The sequence below is a fragment of the Microcebus murinus genome, chromosome 5 (assembly GCF_040939455.1).
Source record: "Microcebus murinus isolate Inina chromosome 5, M.murinus_Inina_mat1.0, whole genome shotgun sequence".
Taxonomy (NCBI): Eukaryota; Metazoa; Chordata; class Mammalia; order Primates; family Cheirogaleidae; genus Microcebus; species Microcebus murinus.
Genome location: NC_134108.1, coordinates 63,796,589 through 63,807,014, shown reverse-complemented (window position 1 = coordinate 63,807,014; position 10,426 = coordinate 63,796,589).

The window sequence follows — 10,426 nt, the reverse complement described above, 5'->3', positions numbered from 1 at the left end:
CTTTCTATAGCTCCTCAAATGATATTTGCTATTCAAACATGTCCATTGGTCAGCAAGCCTGAACAAACAGGAACACAAGAATTCCATAGCTAATTGTTTCCCTACACTCCAGTGAATAAATTTAGGGCCAGGTGGTGACATAAGCCTTCGTATATTTGACTACATGAGGGAAATTCACTGATAAGTTATCATTATCATAGAGGGAGTTCTTTTTAACTTACCTTTCCAAATAGTTGTGATGGATTCTTTATAGCAAAGATTGTCAAATTTCTGTCTACAGTAAGCTAAGTAGAAACAGTTTATTCAGAGAATTAAAACTGCTTTGCATTCTTATCTCAGTGGACAGCTGCCTTAGTTGAATTGCTTTTTATCGTCACCGTCCTTCTCTATACACAAACAACACTACTCTTGTTTTGTTTTTTTTTTTAATGCATAGCTTTCTATTTTTAAGGTATAATTTACATACGGTGAAATGCACAGATCTTAAGTTTATAGTTCCATGAGTTTTGACAAATGCATACAGCTGTGTGCACCAAGTTATAGAACATTTCAATTACCATAAAAAGTTCCCTCGTGCCCTTTTCTAGTCAAATCCTACCCCCACGAGAGCAGTGAATATTCTGTGATTAGCAACTTCCTCGAATCTTCACTCCCCTGACTTTCACCTCCCTGAAAACATCATTCTTAAATGGAAACGATGTTTCCTTTCTTACTCCACATAACTACCTCAAAGCCTGGAGCAGAAAAAATGTCTCACTTCAATAAATGGCCCTACCAACCATCAATACTTAGTTTCTCAGGTCTATAACAAAGGACTCATCCTCAGTTCTTCTCAGTTTCTCTCCATGTCACACTTAATTCACCATCACTTCCACTTTAACACTTGACCTAATCACTGTCTTATTTCTCACCTGGATTTGTTGAGCAATATCCTAAGAGGTCTCTCTTTCTCTTCTCTTGCCTTTACAGTTCACATTTTTAAGCAGCATAAATGAGATTATGTTCCTCCCAGTTTAAGACTTTTTATTGTTTACTATTGCCATGAGAATGAAATCCAAATTCCTTCTTATGGTCTCTAAAACCACACATATTCTGGTTCCTGCTCAGTTTTCTGATTTCATTGCTTTCATTCTCTGGCCTGTGTATTACTGGCCACTCTTGCTGACCTTTCTGTCTCTTTGGACTTCTGTCTCCTCTAAATATAAATAAATGCTACCCTTTGATATATGGCAACATGGATGAACCCAGAAGACAATATGTTAAGTGAAATAAGCCAAGAACGCAAAGATAAGTATTGCATACTCTTACTCCTGTGTGGGAATTTAAAAAATTGACCTCATAGAAGTAGAGAAAAGAACAGAGAGGCTTTGAAATAAGACTGAGATATATACCTTGAATGTCATTGATTGATCACAGATTTGAGTTTTATTTACTTCAAAGCATCTGCAGACTGTGCTAAGAGTTAAAATTAAAACAATCCTAAAAATAAAATGATATATTGCATCCAATAAGTGGATGATAAAATGTTAAAACTATAAAATTCAATTATTACCACTATTACTAATGCCTAACTTTTATTAATCCAAGCTTGGTACTAGGAATTTGCATAGCTATTCTATACATATTTAATTTAGTCCTTAGAAATATGTGATGAGGTAAATCTATTTATAATCCCCCTTTTTTTACAGATGATATAACTGAAGCATATAAAAGTACATTTCCCAAATTCACACAGCTAACAAGTAATGAACACAAGATTAAAGTCTTTGCTGCCTTTTTAAACATTATATAATATTCCTCTAGGATAAATCAATCTGATGTCCACATATTATATTTATTTGTACAGAATTTTACAAAGTAGTCTCTCAAAATAATTTTCTAAGTATACTTATACTTTCTTAATAATTCATAAATTTATTTACTTTAATTTTTCTTTTTCTTGATTAAATTTTGTATGTATTTACTGTATTTTCAAAGAACCCAGTTTTGTATTTTACTATTTAATTTTACCATTTCCCTATTTTTTAATTAATCATTCTTTGTGTCTGTCTTAAATAATAATTACCTTATGTCTGGGGTATTTTTCTAAGTTTTACAAATAATTTAATGCTTAGAAATCAGTGTTTCACGTTAATAATATTTTCCTGAATATAGCCTTAGAATACTCTGTAGGTTTTGATATATTATGTTCTTGTTTTCATTATATTATATATAAATAGCTTGTAAATGCAATGTTGATTTCTCTTTAGCCTTAGAATTATTTTGATGTTTGTTTCAAATTTTCCTATCAGTTTTGGTTTTAGAATAAATTTTTGTAACAAACCAGTTTCATGAAGTATATTTTTCAGAATCTATATATTCTTATTCATTTGGATTCACATAATCTTTCAAAGTCTCACAGTGGTATGTTAAATTAAATCTGTATCTGATTTAAGTCAATAGATCTTATAGAGAGGCATGAAATTTTATATACACAAAAAAGTAATTTTGGTGTCCTTGAAATGTGACCTATTAAATTTATGATTTTTTGATTGATAGACTTTCCAGACATTTACCAGTTATTGGCATTGTATCTGCTGATGACATTTCTTGTCCACATATACTATCAACGAAGAGAGGCTGCAGAAATCCACCAAATATAGATTATATGCTTGGGATATGAAAGGAGTATTAAGACAAAAAATAGAATGGAAATAAGGGACATTCCCTGGCCAAAATCCCAACCTTAACCATGGAAAAACAAAATAGAATAATTTAGAGGGCAAAAAATGACTACAACCTGCATGAGCTCAAGGAAACCTCCTTGGTCTAACCTTCAGGAGACAAGGGGTAAAGAGGTACTGTTTTTACCAAGCACTGGGGGGAGGCTTTTAGCCACTGGAGTTTCTAAGCCAATAAACTAAGTGAGCCTAATTACGGAATGCAGATGAATTCTGGATCATATAAGAAAGTAACAACATCATGACCTCAGCATCATATGGAAGCCAGAAATTTAGAACTATGAGAAAAAGAGATGTTCCATATTAGGAAAAGGGAAAATAAAACCAAGCCATGAAAATTTAAGAATGTGCTTCTCAAGTTCTATTATATTTTGAATGGCAGTATTGATTAGAAAAGGAGATAGATCAGAGGGGAAATCAGAATAGCACTGAAAAAATATGTACAATAGAATGATGGAAGTAGGAAATTCAGAAGAAATTGTATTTCTTGTATTTCAACCAAGACCCTATGAAAATCAAGACAGAATGAAAATGGAGGAACTGCAAAGCATTGTGTTGTCATTTGTGTGTCACCATCAAAGAGAAGGGAGCCAGCCACATAGACAGGTGAGAAAAGTGGTTGTCATGTTTGCAGAAAGGGCCAAGGTGAACAAGAACCACTCCACTGTGGCCTGCAAAGAGTTTCCCTTCCTCCTTTTGATTGTATTAGAATGAAAGTTCCATAGGAAAATAAAGAATAATTAGAGAAAAAGCTTTTGGTGGCCTGGTTTGTTTCTTCTGCTTTGGATAGAAGTTTGGAAGAGATTTAAACAACAAAAGTTGAGGTCAGGAGGAAACAAAATGAATTATTAATCAAAGTGCTAAACTTGAGCCTGTGCAATTAAGACAATTTTGCACATGGCACATTCATCTTATCTCTCTCTCTGACTTTGGATATAATTAGTGAAGATAATAATCTGGTAGTTGCATCTACATTTTTTTCTCTTCTGTTCAGTGTATTGATATCACTAACTGGAGTGTTATTTTGACTGTAGCGTTACTGACCCTTGTTACATGGCTTTGAATTTGAGCAATTGGAGCAGTGAATTTTTTACTTCCTGTGCAGCTATAGAAATAATGGGCCTACTTAGATTGGGTAGCAGGAGTATAACATGTAGTCAACATTTTTTTGTTATAAAACACAGCCTTTAAGTTAATTATTGAACATACATTTCCAATGACTAAGTCAATTACAGTGTCTGATATTTCAGATTTGATCTCTCTCCATGATATGGCGGGATGGAAGGAGGAATGGGAAAGACAACTCTATGCCCATTGGCTTAGCTACGTAGCCGCCATTTATAACCTTGTACACAAATTCAGGAAAGTGTATAGTTGAAGATAGCTATTCTAGCCCTGGTGCTGTGGAATTTATCATCATTATCAGCATCACAACTGAAATTGATTGAGCTATGAGGTAGGCATTGTTCTATATACTTTCTATGTTTTAATGCATGCAATCCTTAAAATAACCTGGTGTTGCTGTAACATATGAATCACTATACAGATGCCAGCGGTAGATTTAACCTCAAAATTGACAGGACATGAGAGATCTATATCAGGGCGAATGGGCCTCTGGTTGGAGTTTTCATATTGTAAGGGTCATTGTCTTAATTAAACACCGAGGTCCCTCAGCTCCATTCCTCAAAGTCTTCAGGCCGTGACGTTGGAAAGGTCTCCTCAGCACATACCCTATGCTTCCTGGAGGTTGCACTAATTTGCCTCAATTTCCCTAATTATTACATATTCTGATTTCTGAAAAACCCTTTTGATGCTTTTATCCATGCACTATTATACATCAATCTTAAAAATACAGAAATGTAAACAACTTAATTTTTTTAAATAGCATGGTAAAAGATGTTTTAGTTTAAGGATCAGAATTTCATACCTATTAGTTTTAAAATACAACAATGATAAATTTCATGTATTTTTATTTATATTCTTGACATGCTTTCACATCTATTATCTCACCTCATTCTCATCACCATCCTGAGACCAGGCAGGTCAGGGATAGTTAATCTTATTTTGGTGATGGGTAAATAGCCTGGAAAATAAAATATTAGGGAGACATGATAGCTGTTTTCAGCTATGTCAAGGGTTGTCATAGAGAAGAAGAATTGGATAATTTTGTGCTGATTCAGAGGGTAGATCTGGGACTAGTGGAAAGAAGTTGCAGGGAAGCAAATTTAGCTCCATAGAGTGAACTGTTGGAGTAATTTTAAGTATAGAACGGACTGCCTCAGTAAGCAGTGCATTTTCCCAAACAGGATGCCTTCCAGCAGCTGAGAAGGGGGTGCTCTGGGGGATGGTAAAGTCAGGGAAGAAAGACTTTATCTGAGGTATCCCCAAATGTATGTCTATGAGCTATGAATTGGAAGCATAAATAAATTTAGTGACTGTTTATAGTAGTCAGATACAGAGGCATTAGTCAATGTTCTCTGCTATGGCCCAATGCTAATTACATTGGTAATCTGGACTCTTTTAAATTCACTGCTCCTTCTTATAATAAAAACTTGCGCCTAAGTTCAAATGCTAATATAGTCCTCCTCTCTAAGTTCAAATGCTAATATAGTCCTCCCCTCTGAGAAATACTGAATCACAGAATGTTGAATTTTTCTTCACTTTTATCCCTACTAGGCCAAAAGACTTAGAGGCACTTTATTTTCTGTAAATTGTATTATGAAACAATGACTTTCTCATGGTATCATGTTATATGCATGGAAATATTACAGTTGGAATGTGTCTTTTTGGATAATACAGTCCTTTCTTGGTCCTGTTTCACTTCCTCCCCCCTTTTACTTGTCTTTCCCTCTCATTGGCTAAAAAGTTAGTTATATAAAATGCACTGTCTCCCAAAAGGCAAGACCAAAGAGGATTCTTTCAGAGTAAGTATTTCTTGTTGAAAATCCTACACTCTCCAAATCGATGGCAAAACTAACTGGGTGTCATGATAACACAAGAGGAAGGAGTTATATATAGATGCCATAAACCTGAATGCAGTAAGTGCTGTTATCATGATCAGGAGTTGAGATTTAATCAAAGTGATAACGTATGAGACCTCGATCCCTGGGATTTACTTCAGTTATTAAACCAAAATAAATAACGTAACCTTTATGTTATAAACCATAAAGGTTACTTTTACAGTAGGAATATTAGGGAAGACTACATACATATGCAGAGCCAGCAACTCCTATGAGAGATTACAGAAATGAACTAAAAAAAAAAGTCCATCAATGCTAGAATCCTGTTTTCCATAATATTATAATTATAAAGTTACCTCACATAGCAATCATAATTTCAAAAGTAGAATTAGGAAAGAAATAAATTGCTATTAATTGCACAAAAAGACATTTCACGGAGAGTGCCTGCTATGGTCTAAATGTTTATATACACCTCAAATTCCAATGTTGAAATCCTCACTCCCAAGGTGATAGTATCAGGAGGTGGGGCCTCTGGGAGGTGATTAGGTCATAAGGGCAGAGCCTTTGTGAATAGGATTTATACCTTTATAAAAAAGGCCTAAGAAAGACCCTTGCTTGACAGCTGTCCATGAGGAAGCAAGTCCTCACCAACACTGGATCTGTGTGTACCTTGATCTTGGACTTCTCAGCTTCTGGAACTGTGACAAATATATTTCTGTTTATAAGCCACCCAGTTCATGGTATTTTGTTATGGCAGCCCAAAAGGCAAAAGCAGTACCTGTATTATGTTCTTTCATGAATCCATAAAAAGTAAAATACTTGGATAAGTGAAAACAATATCATTTGTGAGTCTCTTGAGTCCTATTTTCTAGTCTAGGTATGTTTAAATATTAAACTGGAATGGGGAAAAATGTTTTAGAAAAGTGTAGTCCAAAATTAAAAAAGACAAGTAGGGCATCAAACAAAATTTCAAACAAACACACACACATACAAACACAAGTTTACATATACAAGCATTGTAAATATTCATTTCCATAAATTCTTCATGGATCTCTAAAAGTTTACATTCCTACTGAAAAGAAATGAAGTGAATTTTCCCCAGATATTAACTCTAAAATGTAATATTTTCCCATAATTTTCTTATAAAAATGAAAATATCCTGAACTCTGGTAGATAATTATTATAATCTTATCATCTTTCATCCTAGTTAAAATTTCTTATAAAATTTAATATTTTGTTTTCAGTGTCCATTACTTGCATTATCTTGCATTATCAGTTCCATTTTTCTCTGCAGCACTCAGTACCTGATTAGGTTTCAGAGGGGATTTTATATATTATCCCTGCTTATTAGAAATATAAAATAAGATTATATTATTTGATGATTTATTATTATTTGATTATCTTAATTATCAAAATCATCTAAATTATGGTATCAAAAGAATGACATTTTTATAGTTCAGAAATTAGGTATAATTTGTGCTTAAATAGGTCATTTTTAATTTTAATATGGCAAGTTATATTTTGATTTCTAAAAGAAATATTTAAAATCCCATTTAGATAACTTTCTGATTTTCTGTATTCTAAACTGATTACTCTTTTCCTATTCTCCGTGAAGCTTGAGCTGTGTAGGTGGATGCTTATTGGGTAAGATGAAATTGAAATTTAGTTCTAGAGACAATGACCTTTACTCTGACGCTAGAAGGCTGCCATGGTTTGAATGTGCCCCCCCAGAAGCGTGTGTTGGAAATGTAATACACAATGGAACACTGCTTTGGGAGGTGCAGTCTAATGGGAGGTGTTCAGGTCATGAGGGCTCCCCCATCATGAATGTATTAAAGCTGACTATAAAAGGGCTTAAGGTTGTGAGTTTGATCTCTTGCTCTCTCTTTTGCCTTCTATTTGCCCTTCTGCCATAAGATGACACAGCAAAAGGCTCTTATCACATGTGGCTTCTCAATTTGGCCTCCCCAGCCTCCAGAACTATGAGCCAAATAAACACCTATTGTTTCCAAATTACACAGTCTGTACTATTTTGTTACAGCAGCACAAAATGGTCTAAGAGAGAGGCAAAGTTATTTAATGTTCATAATTTAATCTTAGGTTGTTGTGGAAATGTACTACATAGAAAAAAAATTTGATTACTATTAATTGCCTTTTGTATGACATCTTAGCTAAAGCATACTACTATAAATCTTTTAGTTCATTTATCAATACCTGGCATATTGACATATAAGAGACCTTGAAAAAGATACTTTCACTGCAAAACTGGAATTCAAGTAGGCATATTACAAATGTAGTAAAAAAAAAAGAGTGAAAACAGTCTTTTATTCACTGTTAATGTCACACCAATACTCTTAGTATGGTCATTGTCATCATCATCATTAAGAAGTACTTATTAAGCATCCATTTGCTCTTAATCCAATCTGCTATAATTGCTGGATCCCATGGATTCCATCTGATGTAATTGCTGGTGGACACCTTCCCAATTAGATGATACACATATTTCCTGCAAGGCAGCTGCAGGAAATAAACAAATGAAATATAAAGCTACAGTGTATTAGTTTCTTCTCTACCCTTGCAGCTAAATATTTTTCAGCTCTTCTTCTCTAGGATAATAGGAAGACATGGGATTATATTATTTCCTCAATGATCTCAAAACTAAGCTGATGAAATCATATTTTTACTTTCTCAATTGAGTTGGCTACTTACCTAAAATATATATGCAGCAAATGGCCTTATTTGTCAGTAGTGGGTGCCTATAATTTATTCTCTTTAGCAATGATTTGGCAGAATATTAAAAGAATTTATCCATACAATGTACTTAGCTCAGTGGCTGGCAGAGAGTAGGCAATTCAGAAATGGTAATCATCATATCACATTTGATTTGAAATGAAAAAACTCCTTCCTCTTAGGTACATCAACAGCTCCAAATAAATCCCCATATTTTCCAATCTATCCCTTCTTAGAATTCTCTTAACTTTGCGTTATCATTAATGATGTTTTAAAAAATATATCTCACATGTATCTTTGTAGATCTTCTCTTTTAGTAACAGTCTCTGACAAATTATTTATTTTAAAAACCCAGCATAGAAAACTAATATTTTCTTGTTTACATTCATATTCATTTGATTATATCAATGATTTCAGATTTTTGAGATTTTGAATTATTCTTTAAAATTATAATTTGATGTTTAATTATTTATGATGAGTGATATATGCTTTTATAAGACTGAAAAAGATATACTTAGCTTAATAATGAATTCAACTACTTAGGGGATTAAAAGACCATGATATTCATTTTCCCTTTATCTGAATATTTTAGTGTTATGAGTAAAATACTTATGAATAATATAAATGCTTTTTTGCTGACTGAGAGTGGAAGTCTTAAAAACATATCTGATGTATAATATTTTAATGACATGTGAAGCTATAACAGAAAATATTCATATGATCCCAACACTCTCTCAAAAAAATAATTGTAAAAGTTATTCTTAACCTGAACAATCCTTTGAACAACAGTTCCTTTGTTCCTCCATAGGTTATTCTTCACATAAGAGCCAGAGTAATTCTTTTAACTTAGATCATGTCTTTTTTTGGTTGTTTGTTTCTACTCTAAACTCTCTAATCATTTCCCTTATTAGAATAAAATCCCAAGTCCTTCTCACGGTATATGATGCATCAAATGGCTCTCTGTTGCCACTCCACATTTATCTTCCACCACTGATTCCCTCTTCATTCCACTTCAGCTTTTCTGGTGTTCTTGAACTTAGGTGAACATAACAAGTAGGCTAGCATCTCTAAGTGTTAGCACCTGATGTATATTATGTCTGATCTACTTTTACCATATCTGTATGGCTCTTTCTCTCTCTTCATTTAAGTACAATGAGGTAGCCTTTGACCAGAGGACCACGTATTTAAAAGCAAATGCTCTTAGTCCCTACCACTAACTCTTCACTGCACTGATTGATCTATCTATCTATCTATCTATCTATCTATCTATCTATCTATCTATCATCTATTTATCTATCTATGTATATACACATATGTATATGTGTGTGTGTATATATACACACACACACACACACACATATATATATTTGTTCATTGCTTCCCCCCAAAATGCAAGATTTGTGAGGGAATGGGATTTATTTTGCTCATTCCTATCTCTGTAGCTCAGGGACTCAATATAATTTTATAGAGGGAAAGAATAAAGAAATGAAGAATGTAAGAAAAGGGCAAAAAATAAATAAGGAAAGAATAAAAGAAGAAAGAACTTGCTAGTAGTATAGGGTTCTCCACAGAAACAGAACCAACAGGATAATACGTATGCAATGTATGCCATAATTATACACACACACACACACACACACAAACACTCTCTATATAAAGAGATTTGTTATGAGGAACTGGCTCATGAACTTGTGGAAACTGAGAAATCCTATGATCTGCTGTCTGAACCTGAGACTCAGGAAACCAGTGGCATCTGATTTCAGGGGACTGAGAACCAGGAGAACCAATGATGAGAATTCTAGTCTAAGTTCAAAGTCTAGAAAACTGGAGGACCAATAGTGTAAGTCTCAATCTTCCTGAGAACAGGAGACTGATGATCCAGCTCAAACAGTTAGATAGAGGGAGAGGGAAAGAGAATTCTCTCTTCCTCCATCTTTTTATTCTATTTAGGCCCTTAATGGATTGGATGATGTCCACTCACATTGGTAAGGGCCCATCTGCATTACTAAGTTACTC